This window comes from Lissotriton helveticus, chromosome 9 (genome assembly GCF_964261635.1).
Source record: "Lissotriton helveticus chromosome 9, aLisHel1.1, whole genome shotgun sequence".
NCBI lineage: Eukaryota > Metazoa > Chordata > Amphibia > Caudata > Salamandridae > Lissotriton > Lissotriton helveticus.
The window spans coordinates 567,739,787-567,760,921 of record NC_136070.1 but is presented as its reverse complement, the minus strand read 5'-3'; the positions used below and the strand labels follow the sequence as shown (position 1 = coordinate 567,760,921).

General features: G+C 43.2%; 1 long non-coding RNA gene across 1 annotated transcript in view; it reads left to right on the top strand.

The window, feature by feature from the left end:
* The window catches only part of LOC144782840 (uncharacterized), a 200,217-nt gene that overhangs the window by 42,292 nt on the left and 136,790 nt on the right, over positions 1 to 21,135 (top strand). The gene's annotated exons all lie outside the window — the stretch shown is intronic.

Below are 21,135 nucleotides of genomic sequence, written 5' to 3'. Positions count from 1 at the left end.
GCCATCCCGGGCGGAGTGGGTACGGGTATGGGTGCGACTGCTGATAATAGTATTGTGGATATTGGCGATCGAGATTCAGCAGCTGGCAGCAGGTCTAATACCTGGGGTAGCACCTTAAAAAAAGAACGCAGGGAGGGAGAAACCCTTGTCGTATTATTTCTCCTCCTGCCCCTGGCTTTCACCCCCTTCTGGGTAGCTTCGGTCCCCCCTCCTGTACATGCCTCCTTCGCCGACCCCGCAGTACTAGCACCCCCTGCTAATTTGCCAGAGCTTTCTCCTTCACTGTTAGTGCATTCTGGGACTTTCTGTTTTTTTCCAGTTTTCTGATTTTTTTCTCTGTTTTATTAGACATTGGGTTTTGGGAGACTGCTTAGGGGTTTGTTTCTTGCTAGTAATGTTGGAGTTAGTGGCAACAACACTGGGACCAGAATCCCCCACCTCCCCTTCCACCTTACTTCTGGTGTCCTGATCCAGCTCCGCTCTTCCCAAAACTCTGGAGGACTCCGTCTTCTCTGAAGACAAATCCGGCGTGCTCCGGTAGGGCACTTTCAGCGAGCCAGCAGCAGCCCCTCTGCTACCGCCTAATCTGCTCGATAGGAGCCTCCGGGCTGCCGCTCTCCGGCTGCGCCTGAGCTCCACGACTGCCCGACTCCAGTGAGGCAGAGAGACGGGAGGGGGACGGCGTAACCCCGAAGACAAACACATCCGCGGGGCAGCCTAGCAGGTAAGGGTCCGACGGGCAATACAATTCGGCCGTGTAATATCGTGAAATAGCGTGAAAAAGCATGGAGAAACTAGGCTTTCTTCACATCAGGGGGGATCCCGCCTTCACTATTCCATCTCGGGTCAAGACAAAAGGCCGTCTGGGACCAGCAGCAGGCGGTGCACCGGAGAGCTGCCTGGACGCGCGCACCACTCTAGCCAGTGGCCGCCTTGTTGCCTTGTTATGTATATGATTTTTGTGTATGTTTTTGTTTATTGTCTTTTCCAGGGTATGGTAGTTGAGATGTGGCTGATAGGTTTGAATGGATGTTTTGGATGTTTGGTATGATTTTTTTGAATGAACGACAAATATTGTTGGTTCTCTTGTTCTTGTGGGGCTTTTGTAGATAGTGTTGTACAGAATTAAATGTATTGTATAATATGACGTTCTTTTTTTGATCAATTGTGCGATTAGACAATGAATAAATAAGAATATGCTTTTCTAAATAATTCTTGTGTTGGGACAATGTTGATTTAGATATTGAATGATGGATACATTACCTGAATATTAAGTTGATACAGTGGAGAGGTTAGTTCTCGTTCTAGTGTTTTTCCCTGCCTCCCCCTCCCGGTAATAAGTATATCCAGGGACCCTCTACTGTTTTTCGATTTAATTTTGACCACATCGCCAACTTTAAACGTAACCTCTTTGACGCCGTGTAGTTTATCAAACCTGGTTTCCTGTCCCTCACTGCCTTGTATTCCCTGTCACCCCACTTGGACTCTTTACAGTGACTTGTCCAACCTTTGTGCCACCCCATCGACCCTGGTACTAGCCTTGAGTTGGGTCTTCTCGCTCGCAATAATTCAAACGGGATCGCACCTGTGGTTTGATGAGGGGTAAGTCTGTAGGCTTCCAAACGTCTCCCTACTTCAACTTACCAACTCAACCCACTGGCCCTTGCTATTTGGATCCCTTCTTTGGTGGTTCTATTAAATCGTTTGACCATCCCATTGGTCTCAGGGTGATACAACGCACACCTCTTGTGTGAAATCCCGCTACCCCCTAGGAAGTCTTGCATTTCTTTGGAGCAGAGTTGTACTTCATTGTCAGTTAACAAGGTACTCGGCAACCCCTCTCTGAGGAACACTTCTTGCAAGAAGTCAATCACCACCCTAGTCGTGATCTCTGAAACAAATTTTATCTCAGGCCACCTCGAGTACAAGTCTACCAGCACCAGGATGTAAGGTGTGCGATGTTCCCCTGTTAGAGGGCCCACTATATCCAACGCCACATCCACCCATGGGCCTACAGGGAGTTCTCTGCTCTGCATTGGAGGTGTGTGTTGCTTTAGGATCTTGTCACTGGTGGAGCACGGTATGCAGTCTCTTACTTCCCTCTCAATCTCTAAATCCATGTTGGGCCACCTGTAGTCGTAGCGCAACCTTTGCTTAGTTTTGGTTATCCCTAAGTGCCCTTCGTGTGCCAAGTTGACTAGACGTCTTCTTAGGACCTCAGGTGGTACCAATCTCATGCCTCTGAATAGACAATCGTCGATGACTGATAACTCATTTCTGACCATCCAAAACGGTCTCAATGCCTCATCTTGTTTGTCTCTGTCTCTCCAACTTCCCTTCGTTCTCACACACACTTCCTTTAGTAGTACCTCGTTCCTGAGAGTCTCTTTCCAGTTCTCTTCTTCAATAGCTCCTTGAGTAACAATGCACACATTTTCCATCTGTATCTCCCTCTCATCCTCACTCTCCTCCTCTGTTCCACACGGATCTTCGTTCGACTCCTTCACCAGGCGTGACAGACAGTCTGCTGCTAGATTCTTTGCCCCCGGTACATATTCTACATCAAACGTGTACTCCTGGAGGTTCACCACCCAACGCCTTATCCTGCTTGAAATGGAGTTCAGCCCTTTCCTACTGAACACCTCAACCAGTGGCTTGCGGTCCTTTCTCAGGTGGTACCTTGTTATCCACTCAAAATCTCTGAATTTGTTCATGGCCTAGTTCCCCGCTAGTGCCTCCTTCGCGATCACCGAGTAGTTTACTTCAGCCTTCCGGAGCGATCTTGTCGCAAACGCTATGGTCTCTTCACCTTTCTCGCCCATCTGTGTGAGGACTGCTCCTAGTCCTTTTGAACTCGCGTCGGTGGTCAATACAGTCTTCCTCCTTGGTATGAGTGATTTGAGACTGGGAGCTTCTGCCAGTGCCCTTTTCGTGTCTTCAAATTCCCTTTGACACTCCTCGCTCCACTCAAAGACTACTTTCTTCAGCAGGTTGCGTATGGAAAACGTGCGTCTAGCAAAGTTCTTCACAAACTTACTATAGAATTCTATCATCCCCACGAATGCCCTCTGCCGTCACTTTGTGACCCAGGAAATCAATTTCTGTACAGCCAATCCTGCACTTCTCTTTCTTAACAGTGAGTCCTTGTTCCTTGAATCTTTCCAGTACTTTTCTTAACCTGCCTTCATGTTGTTCCTCGTTCTTCGCAAAAATCAGCACATCATCCTGGTAGCACATGACCCAGGGATTCCTTTAAGCAAGTTATTCATTATCCGTTGGAACACTGCTGCGGCAGAAACCAACCCAAACGGCATTCGCTTAAACTTGAACGCTCCCATGGGCATGATGAATGCCTTGAGTTCTTAGGAGTCCGGGTGGAGTCTAACCTGGTCATAGGCTGATGCTAGGTCTAATGTAGTGAATATTCTCGCTCCCTCCAGCATACACATCATTTGTGAGATGTTCGGAAATGGAAACTTGTCCACGATAACCTCCTTATTTAGCGCCCTAAAGTCAATGCACAACCGAACAGACCCATCCATCTTCCTGGCTGCGACTATTGGTGCCAACCACTCTGTGGCTTCAATTGGTTCTATCACCTTCAACCTGCATAGTCTCTCTATTTCTTCTTTCACTGCTTCCTGTATGGCAATGGGGAGGTTTCTGACTCTGGTTGCGACTGGTTTGGCATTCTCCTTGAGCCTTATTTTATGGGAGTAGTTTCTGAGACAACCTAGGTCCTCAGTAAAAACCTCTTTGAATTCCTCCTCTATCCCTACTCCTGCTCTTCCACCTCCTGTACTAGAATCTGGGGATCTTGTTGGGGTTGAGATATATGCCCAATTCTTTTTGTGCTTGCCACCCCAGAATATTATCACCTTTCTTCGACACGTAGATCTTAGTAGCTGTTACCCTGTCTTTATAGCCAACAGTACCCCAAAAGTAACCTTTCATTCCTATGGGTTGTCCCCCATACCCCCCTGGTCTTATATCCATTTTCTTGAGACTGATTTTGCTATTAGACACTCTTTCAAATTCCACTGCAGATATGATTGTGATGTTGGAACAGGAATCAAACATCGCCTCCAACCCAGTCCTTTCCACAGTTATTTCATCTTTAGGACTGCAGACTGGTCCTCCCTGTACATGCAACACAATTTCATCACAACTCTGCGTGGATCTATCCTTGCCCTGTTTTATATAATTGTTACTATTTCTGCAACATTGTCTGAAATGTTCTCTTTTTCCACACTTATTGCACAGTGACTTGAGGGCAGGACAATCCCTATCACTCGCCATGTGACCTTGCTTGCCACACCGGTAGCAATTTCCTTTGAAGCTCCAGCTTCCTTTCACTTCCATCTGTACTTTTCTCCGCTCTTTTACTGCGAGTACTTTCTCCTCTTCCACTGATACTTCATTCACCTTGACCTTACTCTCCCCATCCTGCCTTATCTCACTCACACACTGCATCATGTGTTCGACATGTTTCGCTACAATGAGCACCTCCCCCACGGGCGGGTCGTCCTTTAGCCATAGCTCCTCCCCTATGCGTTCGATCTTACACGTTAGGACAAACTGATCACGGATTCTCTCTTCACAAGCTCCTCCAAACTTGCAGGTGGCTGCTAGTTTACGCAATTCAGAGACAAATTATTCTACCGTCTCTCCCTCTTTTTGCCCTCTCTTTTAAAAGTGGTACCGCTCCATAATGGTGCTTAACTTCGGTAGGTAGTGTAAGTCTAATTTTTTAAGGCTCAACTCGAACTCATTCAAACCCCTCGCATCATTAGCATTCAAATCTGGTAGATGCTCCAGCACCTCTTGCTCCTCTGCGCCTAGGTAATGCATTAGCAGGGCAACTTTTCTTTCAAGTCCTAAATTTGGTCCACACACAACCGCATAATTTTGGAAGACTTTCTTCCATTTGTTCCATTTTAGTGTCAATTCCCCTGGGGTGGACAAGAAAAACGGAGGAGGAGTTACATTTTGCATATCAGCTGAAATTCCTAGTGACAAGAGTGTGAACTATATGATATCTATAAGTCACATGCAAAAATTTTACCACCCCCGCTACAGCTTTAACTAATATGTGAATATTCACCTCCGTTGCAGGAATACAAACATACAGAGAAATTGCAAGGAACAATGGAGTAGTGACACACAACAGTATAAAGTGTGTAGAAAAAAAACCAGCTTCTCTCTTGTCTCCAGTAGATGGCGCTGAGATCCTTAGGTATCCCCTGTGGGAAGACAAAGGCTCCCCACCCTCACGTGTGGGTATTCTCTTCTTCTTTTCTAAAGTGCGTTCCCACTAGATTAAGGCGAGGTTCCTGGCTTAAGAGACCCATTCAAAACGATATGCACCTGAGCCTAGAGCTGAGACAAGCTCCAAGGCCACTGGGTCCATGCATGGTGTGAGTGTTCTGTTAAAATGCGGCCAGGTTCCGATTCCCCAACCACTGAGGTCCTCCAGCGATAACAACAAAAGTCTCTGAATGTAGTAGATTTGGCCCGTAGTTCCTCCCTACGCCTCCTCTGCGCTCTCCCCGATGCTCTGTGCACTACTTCCTGACAGGATCACCGTTCAGTTGGGTGCACCGTCTCTACAACTTGCACTGGCACTCCACCAACAGGTATGCCAACAGCTCTTCGTGTATGATCACTTCCAACACTAGTGAGTATGCACCGAACTATTCTGATGACAGCGCAGCCCTCTCTCTCTTGCCCCGCCAGCACTCTTCTGACAGGACCGCAATATGTGAGGAAGTGGCAGCTAAAGACTTTCGCTCACTCCGTCAATTCCACGCAGAAATGTCCAGGATGACAATCAACACCGCTGTCAGCTCCGTATGTATGAGACCAAAATACAGTAATGACACGCTTACGGGTGTCGCAGCTCTCCAGCTCCTCACCGTGATAATATACTAAATAGCACTCCTGCACTCTGCTTCAGCACGGAACCGCTCTCCCACTGCCCACACACGCCGCACTGCCCATGTGTCGTGACACCGTGCTTCTTCCCTCACGGCTTTCCTCACGGTGTGCTCACGCCGATGCCGCTTCCTGATGCCAACAGCTGATCGGAAGCGAGAAGGGTGACAGCGATCTCATCTCAGGAAGGGGTGAGCTCAAACTGTTACTGCCCGTCCCTGTGCTTCTCAGAACACTTTGACACGAATACTGTCTCCGGTCCTATTAGCGCTATCGCCCGCTGCAACGCCTTACTTCTGTTAATCTGCTTCAGCTTTCTTCGCGTTGCTAAACTTCTTTCTACAAAGACAGCGTGTTGGGGTCACACATCCTTCTGCGTCCCGTCCTTGTCGCCAGTGAGAAATTGGTGGATGATCAGTTCACGCAGGTAGGGTTTACACCAAGAAACTTTATTAGATAATTAAGTAAAAAGACATGACCCCAGCCACAGCTCGTCCGAGTCAGATCGTTCTCACCCCTCACGGGCGCCCCGCATAGAACGTTCACCACAGCGGCATTCTGTGTGATGTCACAGCGGTGAAGACCAAAGGCGAACGCCCAGCAGGGGTGAGGAGAGGGTTAAACGTTCCCCCCTCGGCCAGAGGATACCACGCAAGTGTTTTCTCACAGGGACAGCTAAAGGCTTCAGCTGTGTACAGTAAAGGCGCTTCACCCGAGCAACTTGGGAACACATTTGGAGTCGCCCTTCTCTTCTATAGAAAGAGTGCAAGGTATGATGCATGTAAATGCACCTATAGGAGCCTCGGACCCATTCTATGCACAACCGCTTTACACACGATACACCCCGTATCATTAGAAGTTTGTGTGGCACGCAGCTTTAACTCCGGCACAGCAGACATATACCTAATTAGTAGACACAATAAAAGACGTATTCTCACCCAGCCCAGAATGTTTTCTAGTATTTAATTCCCTTGAGGCGTGATATCAGTGGTTGCCCTCTGCCTTTAATGTATGCTGAAAGGTGTTAACTATGTGCACAAAGGTTTTCTATCTTTAGTTCCTTTTGTCTGACCCAGTTGGAGGGATACATGTACTGTACTGGCACTGCATATTCACACTCAAAATGAGATCCTGTTTGTGTAAATATATATGTGCAATTTTAGTAAAACCATGACTGGCATAGGGTGATTTTATTTTTTCTAAGATAAAGGACTCACAGACCTTAGATGGTCCTGAGTAGCCCGGAAAATTACCAAGCCAAAATGCGTTGACTTTCTTCTGAAAAAGGAGTCCAAACAACAAGTTGAAACATATTATTGTGTTTTTATCCAGGAGCCTAAATCGATATTACTATTTTATGCCCTTGTTCGGTTATAATCAATAATATCCCTATAACGGCATAGTAATCATATCCATATTCAGTCGTAGCACATGCTGTCACATTAAGCAAGGCTACTTCCCCAGACTCCTAGAAAGCACAACGAGTTCTCTAAACAAACCAAACCTCCAGCAACCTGGGAAATCCCCTTTGCTTTTGTTTTGATTTCGTCCTAGAACTCCTGTAAAGCACTGTAAGAACGGCCAGTTCTTAGTGACATCTTTATTGACGTCTTATGTCCAACCTTACGTCAAACCCGGCACCTTTCAGGTATAAATATACCAACGTTGCCGTAAGCAAACACACGGTGGTGGTTTTGGAGCAGAGCAGCTATCTACTTGCCCGAGAGCCCTGCTGATGCGAGAGCCCACGGACGCTGCCCCTCTTTGACGCACTGAGAGAGACGCTGTCTTTTCTCCTGCCGAGAAATCCAGCTCCGGTGTTTCCAGATACCTTCGCGGGTTACTGGGATATCAAGTCCTGAGAGAGAGATACAAGACCTCCTGCTTTCTATTAACCCAGGTACGGAGCTGACTAAAACCTTACAGAGAATTCTTGAGTCAGATTCTTGGCAAAAACAAACTTAACTTAAACTGCTACTTACTTACTCCTTCCCACGTATTAGGCTTAGTTCAGGTACACCGGGGTAGGCGTATTTAGAAGCACCAGTTGAGTACGTTAGTCAATGTATATAAGTATGTATATATTTTATCTGTTTTAAAGTATATTATGGCTAAGAAACCATATCAATGCTTTTACAGTATTATTTCTTAATCCTCCTTTTACTGTACACACTTTACTTTACTATGAGTATTGCAATTGTGGCAATTCATTTCTCTTGTATGAAAAAGAAGACTGCTCAATAAATAACAACCTTTTATTGAAAACGCCCGTCTTTCTTTTCTCTGCATTCTGGTGAAACTAAGTATGCACACTTGACTGAGTGAAATAGCTGTCTGTTGTTTTCACACAACTCTAGAGATACACTCTTATTCTGAGGGAGCAAAGTTGTCATGTTATATGGTTGTCAGAAGCTAATCCCTTCTTGTCTATCCAGGGAGGTTAAACTCCTCCTCGCTTAGCCGAGAAAATTTCTAGTGACCTCTGAGCTAGCTGGAAAAACTTAAGTCTAATATAGTCAGTAGAGACCTAGTCGACTTCAGTCCTACGTCTATACTGCTGAATATATTATTCCAATGCCCAGAGCCTATTGGGAATATAGGAACTACACTACATGGCGCCCAACAATTGGTAAGGCGATAAATCTAACGCAAGACGTTAGAGTAACTCAGTCGTGCTTTTTCACACAGACCCCTTTTCCCGTAAATACCCCAAAAGACGTCTGGAGTGGGTAAAAGGTTAAAATCCTCCGGAACTTAGTAGGAAGAGATTCCTATGTATAGTTTTTGGTATAGTCAACGTTGAAGGATACAGTGTTCCAAAATATTGTGCACCTAATCTTTGTTTCCTTGAAACTTGATCTGCACCAAAAACCTTTCTGTCAGTAAAAATGTCAGAAAGTGAAGAAGAAAGGGAGGCAGCTAGAATAGCAGCTCGACTCCTAGCGGATGACACAAGTCTCCAAGAAAATGACCCGAGTGTTATACTCATTCCGGTCAACATAAGGAAAACTATAACTCTTAAACTTATAGAAAACGGACTAACACCGAGAGGTGGAATAGTCGTATTCGTAATTGAGGCCCATGAATATCGGCAGACAGAGGTATTCTATTCATGGATAAACTTTCCAGCAGCAAACGCTGTCACACACGACTTCCACTATTACAAAATAGAGGAACCTCCGGATGAATACACCCCTTTCGAGGAGGTTGAAATCCCATTAAAATACCAAGAGCACCTGCTCTGGTTTAAAGGCGCCCTAAAACATAATAATCACATCACCAGGCTCGGTCCACTAGGTAGACCAGGAGCAACGTGGCCGGTTCTAGCCAGCTACACACCACATCCAGACATAGAAAAAATGTCAGTACCAGAACTTTTAGCACAGCTAAAACAACTGATTAAAATACATAGACAATTAGTCCAATATGTAATGCGGACTACAACAGTCCAACCAGCAATTAACATTCCACAGCTGACCCCTCATCAGGGGAACACAAACAAAATAACACCACAGAACATACAATCATGTCTTGGTAAAATACCTGCAAAACGGGAACAAATTCCATTCTGGTTTGCACAAAAAAATCACTCAAATAGAGGCAGTATTTCCGGATACTACCCCTACTGAGAAACACAGAATTCTGACTATCTGTCTTCCAATGGGGATCGCACTACATGTGGAGGACTGTGACACTTGGGGCACAGTCTTTGCTTCCATTTACAGAAAAACACATGGTGTTCCGTCCATGGCGGTTATACCAGATGTGCTAAGACAGATTCAAAATAAATACGGTCCAGAACCTGCTTTAACTCTGGGTATGAAATTACTGAAAGACTTCAAGCAGGTCTCGGCTATATTATTAGCCAACATAAAAGGAGAAGCAGCATCTGTGGCGATCCGCCAGAAATTGAAAGAAACAGATATAGCAGACCAACCAATTGAACTTGCCAGAATCATAGAAAAATCCTATGAAGAACTAGGAAGAGATAGTTTGGGTGGGAAACCAGTAAAACCCCAACTAACTGAAAATCCTGAAAAGGTATTTATTAAAAATAATCTAAACACTCCAAAAAAGAGCTGGGATGGAAATAAACAATCCACTCCCAAAGAAAAAAGATTCCAGTCCAGAGGAAGGTCTCCTCGGCGGAGAGAAAGATCTCCGGACCAAGGACACAAGTCTCCCCAGAGGGAGCCCTCTGAGAAAAAATACAACCTTAGAAATAGGGATAATTTGAAAAAACCTGATAGATATCAAGATATTGATACACGTCCCTCTCGATCTTTTCAGATTTTCTCGCAGAAATCGCAAAGAAGAGGACGGTCAGAACAAAGGGAAGAGCACGTCAAGTCCAAAGACAAGGAACCTGCTCATCAAAGTAAAAAATTACAATTTCCAAGAAAGAAGGTAGCCAGTATTAAAATAATAAAACATGCCGAGGATACTGAGGACACAACTGAAAAACGGAGAGTGGGCCCAGACAATGCTAGACAGCGCAGCAGAAGTGACCATAGCTCGCAAGATCCTGATGAATCATCTGGAGACAGTGGACACGAATGAATACATTCAGGTGGAAACTGCGGGTACCAGAGTTAGCAAACCTCATAAAATATACGCGATAACTTTACGTATAGAGGGAGATAAGACTAGGAAAGTAAGGTTTCTTTTGAGATAATCTTTCAAAAGGCTATGACATCCTTTTAGCTGAGAAAGACTGGCCACCAGAGTTTGTCAGGGAGTGCCCTCCTGGCGAAGAAATGATTATGCCTGCCTTCTCAAACCATATTCCAATTCATAAAAAATATACATATGCAAGAAAATGGGCAGTAGCCCAAGCTCCTGCATTATACAAAAATCATGTTGGGTGGGATGAGGACTCTCCTCCTCACAAAATCCAGTTAAAATGTCAACCAACTGCACAAATGCAGTACCCAATTAAGCCAGAAACTAAAAAACAAGTCAGGGAGATCTTAGATCAACTTGAATACCAGGGGGTGATTGAAACATGCACCTCTCAAATAAACAATCCTTTGTTTCCTGTCTCCAAACCAGACGATACATATCGTCTAGTTTTGGACTACAGACACCTTAACTCATGTTGCAAGACATTTGCAGTGCAAAACTCACACAGTGCAGCACTAATGAATAACATTGTGCGCAAAAAATACAAAACAACATTAGACATCTCTAATGGATTCTTTTGTCAAAACATTGCACCTGAAAGCAGGTATTTGACCGCTTTCTCAATAATGGGGTCGCAGAAAAATTTCTGTCGACTCCCACAGGGATTCAAGAATAGCCCAGGATTATTCTCAGCAAGAGTAACAGAGTTACTACAAATATATGATGATGAGGCCTTATCTTATGTCGATGACATCTATCTGACAGATGATGACTTGGATACTCACTTGAAAAGAGTGAACACCATAATACTTGGGTTCGCAGCAGAGGGTGACAAATTCAACTTTAAAAAGTCACGAATTTCCCATCTAACTGTCCTGTTTTTAGGATATGAATTATCAAGTGAAGGCAAAAGCCTAGCAGACAATTTCTTAGAGAAATGCGCTGTACTCCAAGCACCAAAAACGCTGAAGAACTTACAATCAATACTAGGTTTCCTGAATTTCAGAAGAACATACATTCTAAATTATGCAGAGAGGGTTAAACCTCTCTATGAACTAATAAAACCTGATTTCAAACCAATCAATTGGACTCAAAAACACACAGAAATTTTGAGATCATTGCAAGCAGACATGTTAGCTAAAACAAAATTACAAACACGCGAAAACACACGCAACCTTGTAATCCGAGTCATCCCAGGAAGATGCGGATTCACGTACCTGACCTCTAATGAGGGAGAAAAGGTACCAATAGCTTACAAATCACACTTGTACACACAAGCTGAAAAAACATTCAGTATTACAGAAAACATTGTAAATGCGGTTCAAACTGCTGTAGCAAAAGAAAGAGCCCAAGCACAAGGCAAAAGGATAACTGTTTTAACAGCAGAATCAGCCTTTCAGGCATTAACAAGCCCACGCAACTTGACTAACGTGGCATTAGATCCAAAATGGATCGAATGGGAAAAGTCTCTTGCTGCAGAAGACGTAAAATACTACTTTGACCCGGAAATGAAGAAATTAAAAAATCTAAAATATGAATTAGAATATCCTCTGCCAATCGAGATTCTGCCTCTACAACTTTACGCCTGTGTAATATATACAGACGGATCAGCACAACCCGCAGTTGGGGGTAAACACGATTACAGTGCTGCGTGCGTGGTTGTTAAATGCCGGTGGCACAAAGGAAAATTGAGACCATTGGTAACTATGACTCAATCTGTAAAAGATAGTTCGGATCAACGAACTGAACTGCTAGCTTTAAAGATGGCGCTCGATATTGCGGATCGCGAATCCCCGCACTAATAGTGTGCGATTCGCATTACTGCGTCAAATCTTACAATAATGACTTGCAGAACTGGGTTCAAAATGGTTTCAAAGATGCAAAAGGTGGCACAATCAAGCATAAAACGCTTTGGGAACAAGTAGTTCCTTTGCAGAGGAACTACAAAAGACTCACGTGATACATACACTGAGTCATCAGCGTGATGGCGTTCACGCTGCAGGGAATTCATTGGCTAACACAGCCAAAGCGGAAGCAACTAACCCGGCTTCCGTAGCCACAAAAAAGCGTTCAGAAAAATACATAGACGGAGAAACCATGCTGGCGGTAAAAACGTCTTTACAAGGCAACTGCGCAGCACTACCCGTGAACTATCCACTCAATTATACATACATAATCGATGCAAACTCCGTTCCTTTTGCTTGAATCCCTGGATTGGGGGATAGGGTGATTCCAAACACGAACAGGAAAATCTTCTTGATTCAAGAAGCACATATGGGATTGGCTCTAAGGCACCAAAAGATTAATGAATCCCTGAAAGAATTACAATCAGAATATTGGTGGCCGGGAATGAGCCTGCAACAACACAAATTTGCAATAAACGGTCCAAACTGCAACAGAGATCGCAGTGGTGAACCAGCCGGAGTATTGCCATGGCTCTTCGTAGAGATAGGATGAGGCAATCTATACGTAAAATGCAGCAGGAAAAATACGTCCCATTTATGTTTAAGACTAGAATCACTTAAAATGTAGACACCAGCGCTCGGCTGACGCCAGAACTGTTATAAAAGATTTGCGAGTCTATATCGGCACATATGCAATTGGCATGCTACATTCTGACCAGGGTCCTGCTTTTAGCTCTCGAGCTTATAAGGAAGCCATGACCAGCATGGGCATTGCATTGCGGTACTCTTGTCCCTTCCATCCTGAGGGAAATGGGATTGTGGAAAGAAAAAACCGGGACATAAAGCAATCTATAACGGCGAGGGTATTAGGTTCGGGTGATGGGTGGGTCCAACATTTACAAGTGTCCAACGTAGTCTTAATAATCTGCCAAGAAATTCTCTAAAAGGTTTCAGTCCGTACGAACTATTGTTCGGGACTAGAATGCATATTCAAGACTTAGATAGTCAGACTTCAGTGGTAGAAGAAAAATGCTTTGATATCAAAGATCGTTTGGCTATTTTACAGGACTTAAATGAAACAAGAAAAGACCTGAGCAACGTAAAGTTAAAATAGCAGCCAACAGCCACTGAAGATAAACCACCTGTCCCAGCAAGGCCTGTCTGGATTCCAAAAATTGGGGATCTGGTCAGAGAGAAGATCGCGGTGAAGAAGGAATTTGGGCCTTCTTACAGAAAAGCAATACCTGTCTTAGCTGTCAGCGGAACAAGATCAGTTGTACTACCGACCCTTGCTGGTAAAAAGGAGAACCGAGTTGTATCCATCGACCTGGTAAAACCACAATCATGTGGCCAATATTAAGTAGTAGGCCCAGTGGACTCCCAAGATGTAGCAGAACACCAAAACTTGCTACAATACAAGAGGTTCAAACTGAGAGACTAATCACATTTGATAAACCTGCAGTGAATAAAAAAGGACTATGCAACAATGCCATGGAACTTGTGCGTCTTGAAACCCAAATTGCAACAGTTCGTCAAGAAACACCTGTCTAAGCTATTGTGTGTCAAAAGGCTGACAAGGGAGGGGCCATGGTTATTTTGAACAAATCTTATTATGAGACAGTGATTAAAGAGCACATAGAGGATGAGACCTTATATATGAAAATTGATTACAACCCTACGGAAGAAATCCGAAAAACCTTGTTCAACATACTATCAAGAGCTCAAAACATGGGAACCATAACAGACAAAACTAGACAATACTTAACCCAAGAAAATCCAAAGAGTCCAGTCATATATATGGTACCCAAGGTCCATAAAGACTTGAACAATCCACCATGCCGTCCGATAGTTTCTACGAAGGGCAGTCTCCACGAGCCAGTGGGGAAGTTCATTGATAAGTATTTGCAACCACTAGTGCTTAAATCGACTTCATACATAAAGGATACTACCGACTTTTTGAGAAAATTGAACAGCCTGACAACATCAGAGCGAATAACAATGGTAACCATCGACGTTAGGGCACTCTATACGTCCATACCACATAAAGAAGGCCTGGAAGCTATTGAAAAAGCTTTATTGAACAGCACGTATGAACAACATTTGCAAATATTTTTAATGGAACTAATGGAGTTTACCCTGATGAATAGTTACTTTGAACATCAACAACGATGGTTCATTCAACGGAGCGGTACATCCATAGGTAATTGCGCCGCACCGGCGTACGCTAATTTGTTTATGACTGATTTTGAAAACCTGCATATTTACCAACGTCAGGAATGGGCCAGCCAGCTATCGATGTATGTAAGATTCATCGATGATATCTTTTTAATTTGGAAAGGCGACGAGGAAACTTTACATAATGAATTGGAAAGATTGAACAGCAGAAATGAAAGGATAAGCTTCACGTGGCAAATGAGCACCACCAAGATTCAGTTTTTGGATGTAGAAATCACTAGAAGTGAAAATCAGTTTCAAACTAACCTCTATCGAAAGCCAACCGACAGAAACAACTTATTGAAATTTGACAGTCATCACCCCTTACCCTTGAAGACACATCTGCCATTTTCCCAGTTCCTCAGGGTACGAAGAGTGGTCTCGCAAACTCAAGAATGTCAAGAGCAACTGACAATTATGGCAAAAAGGTTCCAGGACAGGGGATACCCTGAAAGAACGATACAACCAGCACTGACTAGAGCACAACAAACATCTAGAGATGAACTATTAACGAACAAAACAAAAGAGGCTACCAAGAGAATCACATGTGTGAGTAAATACTCAAATGTAAGCACCCAATTCAAGAACATTATTAGAAAACATTGGCAAGTTTTGAAATTGGAAGTGGATTTCAAAGGCACCTTTTCAGAAGAACCACTGTTCGCATTCACGAGAGCAAAGAACCTAGGAGAAATGTTAAAGCATCCTATTGAGCGACCTCCAAAAAGCACTTATCGTGGAACTAACCCATGTATGAACTGTAGTAGCTGCCATAACATCATGAAGGGCAATGCCATATCCCATCCAATGAAAGGATTCCAAATACCATTAAGAGTTAATGGGACATGCGACACAATGAATACAATATATATGTTGAAATGCCCTTGTGGCGCAGTGTATGTAGGCCACACTGAGCGCAAACTAAAAACGCGCCTCACAGAACACAAAAGCAATATAAGAACAGAATCAACAAAATCAACGGTGGCAGTCCATTTCAAGGAAAAACAGCACCACATAAGCCAATTGCGAGCTTGCATATTGGAAACAGTGCTTAAAACAGAGGGTACAAGTAACAAAAAAAACTTACTCAAAAGAGAGAACCACTGGATTTATTACTTGAACAGTCTGAAGCCCAACGGGCTTAACGATCGAACAGAATTTTTATGCTATCTATGATGTAGTGCGTAAATCTCTGCTGAATTGTAAAAATTATCGTGCATATGAAACACAACATTGCATGAAGTTTCTCACACATCCTTTAAACCTGTCAGGCATTACATAGTAAGGACGGGCAGTCGAATTAACACACATTGCCAGCACAACGTTTAAGTAACGTTAATAAAGTTTAGTGAAAAAAAACGGGGTAGAGCAACGCGCATGCGCTAAACAGCGGATAGAAAAATGAACACACTTGACCCCGGCGCCATTAGGAAGCGCAGCATGGAGCTCGCGTAAGCAGTTTACATAACTAACAAGGTGAGCGTTCACAGTACCCGCATTCGCAACAGTCAGCCGCGTCTTACAAGTTTAGTAGAACTGGTAGAAAAGCATGCAAGCGATAGAGCGGCCAGGAACTGAGAACATGATAGCGCGTAGTTGAACGGCATATGAACATCGAAGTACGAGTTCAGCAGTAGCGTAACATTGTATCATTGAACGCCCAACTCATATTGAGTCAAGTTTGTAAAATGTTTTATGAGATAGCGGTCCAACGTGGTAATAATTATTAAATTATGTTGTGCATTGTTGAAACTTAATGCAGTTAATTACAATGGAAGATGGTAATGTTTAACATTGTGAATTATATGAAAGAACGCAGGCTAAAGCAAGTTTGTTTTGTTTAATTAACTTACAGATTTCCCTGATGAAGGTGCTAGATGCACCGAAATGCATTGGAAATAATCAATTTGGGAACTAAACAAATGATGTTATATGAAATATTGAATACGTGAACTTTCTGACAAATGTGGATTATGATGAAGAAATAAATTCACATATATATAATCACAAAGAAAAAAACGTTTGTATTATTTGAGCTGGAGATCCAGCAATCGTCTTGTGCCCGGGGTGAGAGGACTATGTTGTAATAGTCCTGCGACCATTGCATTGCTGATCCTGACATCGACGATAGCAATCATGCTTGAGACTGCTCAGTTGCGGCATTTTCGAACTTTCACCTGAAGCCGTAGACAACTTTTTTGCGAGTCTGTCTGAAATAATGTTCTCCCCTGAACAAAAAGAATAACTTTTAAGCAAACGAGCACACAGCGTTCCCTGAACTCTGAATTCGGCCTTCAGCTTTGATAAACAAAAGCTACTGAAAATATTTGGAACTATTTTTTTTTCCCACTGAAAGCAAAATTCTTTTTTCTTCGATTCCAAAATATTTACCTTTATTCCTGGCACTTGTACTCTGCTTAAAGTATAACTATTCTTAGAGAACAGAGCTTCTATTTTTAGGAACTATAGAGACAATATATTACCTCAGCCTCTAGCACATTTACAGCGACTGTATTTATATGTGATGGAATGGTCTCGACCTTCTTTTCTGTATTAAGAGCCATTTCATGTGTAAATTTCGCAAATCGTTCAGCTAATCATATGTATGCATTGTTTTAACTGAATGATTACACTGCTTGAAAAGCGTACAGTACTAATATCATTTTCGTGTATTTCGCATACACCATTTCAAATGCAAAAAAATGTATTTTGGGGTGGGTTGGAATACACATGCACCTTTAAATGTTTACTATTGCTTAGTTTTAGTAATGATGGACATTAGATCGTGGAGTGGGTATTGTGTTTTTATCCAGGAGCCTAAATCGATATTACTATTTTATGCCCTTGTTCGGTTATAATCAATAATATCCCTATAACGGCATAGTAATCATATCCATATTCAGTCATAGCACATGCTGTCACATTAAGCAAGGCTACTTCCCCAGACTCCTAGAAAGCACAACGAGTTCTCTAAACAAACCAAACCTCCAGCAACCTGGGAAATCCCCTTTGCTTTTGTTTTGATTTCGTCCTAGAACTCCTGTAAAGCACTGTAAGAACGGGCAGTTCTTAGTGACATCTTTATTGATGTCTTATGTCCAACCTTACGTCAAACCCGGCACCTTTCAGGTATAAATATACCAACAATGCCTTAAGCAAACACACGGTGGTGGTTTTGGAGCAGATCAGCTATCTACTTGCCCGAGAGCCCAGCTGATGGGAGAGCCCACGGACGCTGCCCCTCCTCTTTGACGCACTGAGAGAGACGCTGTCTTTTCTCCTGCCGAGAAATCCAGCTCCGGTGTTTCCAGATACCTTCGCGGGTTACTGGGATATCAAGTCCTGAGAGAGAGATACAAGACCTCCTGCTTTCTATTAACCCAGGTACGGAGCGGGCTAAAACCTTAGAGAGAATTCTTGAGTCAGATTCTTGGCAAAAACAAACTTAACTTAAACTGCTACTTACTTACTCCTTCCCACGTATTAGGTTTAGGTCAGGTACACCGGGGTAGGCGTATTTAGAAGCACCAGTTGAGTACGTTAGTCAATGTATATAAGTATGTATATATTTTATCTATTTTAAAGTATCTTATGGCTAAGAAACCATATCAATGTTTTTACAGTATTATTTCTTAATCCTCCTTTTACTGTATGCACTTTACTTTACTATGAGTATTGCAATTGTGGCAATTCATTTCTCTTGTATGAGAAAGAAGACTGCTCAATAAATAACAACCTTTTATTGAAAACGCCCGTCTTTCTTTTCTCTGCATTCTGGTGAAACTAAGTATGCACACTTGACTGAGTGAAATAGCTGTCTATTGTTTTCACACGACTCTAGAGATACACTCTTATTCTGAGGGAGCAAAGTTGTCATGTTATATGGTTGTCAGAAGCTAATCCCTTCTTGTCTATCCAGAGAGGTTAAACTCCTCCTCGCTTAGCCGAGAAAGTTTCTAGTGACCTCTGAGCTAGCTGGCAAAACCTAAGTCTAATATAGTCAGTAGAGACCTAGTCGACTTCAGTCCTACGTCTATACTGCTGAATATATTATTCCAATGCGCAGAGCCTATTGGGAATATAGGAACTACACTACAATATCATGAAGACATGGATCACCAGTCTAATCACATTCAGCGTGGGACTTTTGGATATTAGGCTATTGGTTTATTGGTTTGTTGGAGTGGATTACCTTGTGGACGGACTGTCGGAGGAATGGGCCGAAACAGAAGCTAGGAGGCCGGATAGGGTTCTCAATTTTGGCCTATTTTATTGGATTGTTGTAAATCTGGACAGAATTATAATAATGTAAATTTGGAATCCCCTTTGGTGCAATAGTAGAATCTTCTTCTCCTACAGGATGGTCTTCATGAGGTGGATGATTCCCCAGGAGGCTCAAAGAGAGGAGAAAATGGTGGTAAGTATTTGGACTTTCTTTCTCTTTTTTGTGTTGAGACCTTCACCACACCCGGTGGAAAATGTGAAAACAATTGTCTCATGGAATTAGTGCTCGAAGTATAGTTTGAGAGGGAACATGAAAACATATCAGTACTTAATTGCAAGAGTAGACTCCTTTGGTTCTTTTCTATTTAGCTACCCTTGTGGGAAAAAAATAAAGCTAAAGAGGGTAAGGAAAACAGAAAAATCCTTTATAGGCCCCCAAAGGACAGAACATGCATAAATCAATGATGGCCCTTTTATTTGACTCCATTGATGGGCCTGACAGTCTTATTTAATTATCATAAGTTGCCTTTTCTGACATATACAGCGTACGTATCCCCCCCGAAAAAGGTACATAAAGAACCAATGTCTCACTTTTATCAGTTCGGTGAAGTTTTTCTTAGTCTTCTCACCCTATCCCTCCCCACTACCTTGTCAGAGGCCTCACCACGACTAGGGTTCCTCCCCTTTTGCACTGTGGTCCCCGATATCCACCCCTTCCCGGTCCTGTTCACTTACCGCTGAAGCCGCAACTCTAGAGATGCGGCGGCAAGCAGGCATCTCCTGGGGGCGTCCACTAATCTTCACTCCAGTCCTCGAGAGTGTCCTCCACTGGGGCACCGTTCCCCAACTTCTCTGTTCTTCCCGTTTTCTTCAGCCACCGGGTTTCCTGTTGAGCGTCCATCTCGGCGTCTTCCAGCTTCCTGTGACTTCCTCCTTCTTTGCCGCAGCTCGACTGTTCCTCTCGCGAGGTTCCCTCTTCTCGGGCCTCCGGGACATCTGATTTGTTCTCTCTTTGGGTGAGTCTACCGTCGGCCTGCACGGGAGAGGTTGTGACGAAAGGTTTAAACCTTTGGTCACCTTTCTCCTCCTTGCCATGATATTGTTGTGTTAGTGAGCCGGAGAGAGTGGCATGCAGTGTGTATTTGGGTTCGGGCCTGACCCTCTCTGACATGGACCCAAAGCAGAGAGCATAAATTTGGGCCGTTTGATTTTGAAAATGATGTGTATATATAAGGACAGTGTATGACATTTGGCTTAAGTATGGAATGTATGCCAAAGGAATGAATATAATCATCAAAATAATGGGAGTACAGCCATTTCCTTGAAGTGCTTAAAATTACTAATATGATGAAACGCAAGTGTTGGAAAACATCATGATAATCCAATAATATTTGAGGTATTATTGTTGACAAAAGAAACAACTAATTTATCTCTCATAAGTCAGTTTGTTTTTGTCTCTCTAGTACATATGCCCTTGACTGAAGAGGATTCCCCCATACAGCTCTGGAAGGGAATAAGCCTCCAAATCTTGATTGGTTCTGCCATTTGCCTCATCTTGATTATTATCCTCTACTAAGAGCTTGGATGAAGGGGCGGCTTGACAAGCACCCCTGGGAAAACCTTAGTGGCAAAAACCTTTTTTTATAGAAGCTAGGGCCTTGTCTAAGGACATAAATATTGAGCCAAGTTTCCATAATTCCTTCATAAAGGAGTTTTCAAAGAGGCTTTAAGGGCTACAGCTCCCACTTCTGAAGACGCTAGATAATTTTGTTTGGGGTCCACCTTAATTAATAGCTGTGTTCCATAGAAATTGCACAATTTGCGTTACCTAGGAAAATGATGTCACGTTGTGCCCATTTGGATAACGTATCCCGTTGAGATCAGGGACCCAGAATTTTTGTCTTCCTCTGAAATAACTAATATTTTCATCAATAGCCCTTCAATGTTGAGTAGTTTGTCCTGGCAGGGGCACCAGGAACAATCAAAGCCTTTCCTGGGATCTTTGAAATATTTGGCCAGAAAAGTAGCCATTTTAGCATCAAACTCAAGAGTGAGGGAGACTTTTCTTTCAAGTGAGGTGGTGGTGGAATTCAGCTCACAATTGGTTGTAGACCTCTTTATCCAGAGGTTTGTGGGGGCGAACAGTCACATAGGCCTCAACATTATCCGCCTTGGTCCATTCAGAGGAATGAAGATGATAAATGTCCCTGGGGTTTTACATATATACATGTCCATG